This window comes from Calonectris borealis, unplaced genomic scaffold (genome assembly GCF_964195595.1).
Source record: "Calonectris borealis unplaced genomic scaffold, bCalBor7.hap1.2 HAP1_SCAFFOLD_121, whole genome shotgun sequence".
In the NCBI taxonomy this organism is placed as follows: domain Eukaryota; kingdom Metazoa; phylum Chordata; class Aves; order Procellariiformes; family Procellariidae; genus Calonectris; species Calonectris borealis.
In genome coordinates, this window is record NW_027441509.1 from 181,416 (window position 1) to 182,500 (window position 1,085).

Below are 1,085 nucleotides of genomic sequence, written 5' to 3' on the forward strand. Positions count from 1 at the left end.
CAGGCGGGGCGGCGGCGTCCCGTTTTCACCGGTGCGAGCCCTCCGCGGGCAGCTGGTGGTGTCAGGCGGGCCCGGTGACGGGACTGCGGCGTGCAGGCGAGGCGGCGGCGCCTCGTCCTCGTTTCCCCCGGGAGAAGCGGTTCCCCGCGGGGCAGGGCAAAGACCGGCGGCCGGTGGCGGTCGCCGGCACTCGAACGCTGGAAGGCCGGGGGAGCCGAGCCTCCCTCGGCCCCGGGGGGCCCGATGATGGCAAAGGCGGGTGCTGGCACCGTTCCGGGGCAGAGGTGCCCGCGAGTGCCCAGCCCACCAGGGCTGCCGCCGGCTGCCGAGGGCCGTGTGATGGAGACGGGCAAGGTGGCGGCGCCTTGTCCTTTTTCTCCGGCCTTAAGCTGGAGCCCGCGAAGCGGGCAGAAACACCGGCAGCCGAATGCAGACAGCCGGGGGGTCTCGAGTCGGCCGCGGCTTGCCCCGGCCCCCGAGGGCCCGGTGATGGTGCAGGCGGGGCGGCGGCGCCTCGTCCTCTTTTTTGCTGGCGCGAGTCCTGGTAGCAGGAGGGCTCGCTGGGAAGGTCTGCACTCGTACGGGCGAGGTGGCGGCGCCTCGCCCTTCCAAACTTCTCCAGCCCTAAGCTGGAGCCCGCGCAAGCGGGAAGAAAAGGGCGGCCGGTCCCTGCGGCCGGCAGCCGAAGGCAAGTGGCCGCGGGCGTCGAGCCTTGAGCGGCTTTTCCCGGCCCCCGTTACCCGGGGATGGCACGGGTGAGGCGCGGTGCCTCTTAGTCTTCTTCGGCCTTCTCCTCCCCCGGGGTAAGCGGTTCCCCGGGGCGCAGGGCAAAGACCGGTACCGGTGGCCGGCACTCGAACGCTGGAAGACCGGGGGAGTCGAGCCTGCCGCGGCTTTCCCTCGGTCCCGTCGACCTCGCTCAAGGGAATCGATGCGCGGAGCGGGTGGCCGGCGGCACCTCCCGCTCCCCCCCTTCAGTCGACCCAGACCCGCAGGCAGCGCCTGCAGAGGTGTTCCTGGGCGCGTCGGAGACGCTTCACGGCGGGCCGGCTCTGCCGGTGACCAGGCCGCCGTTGCGGCTCTCC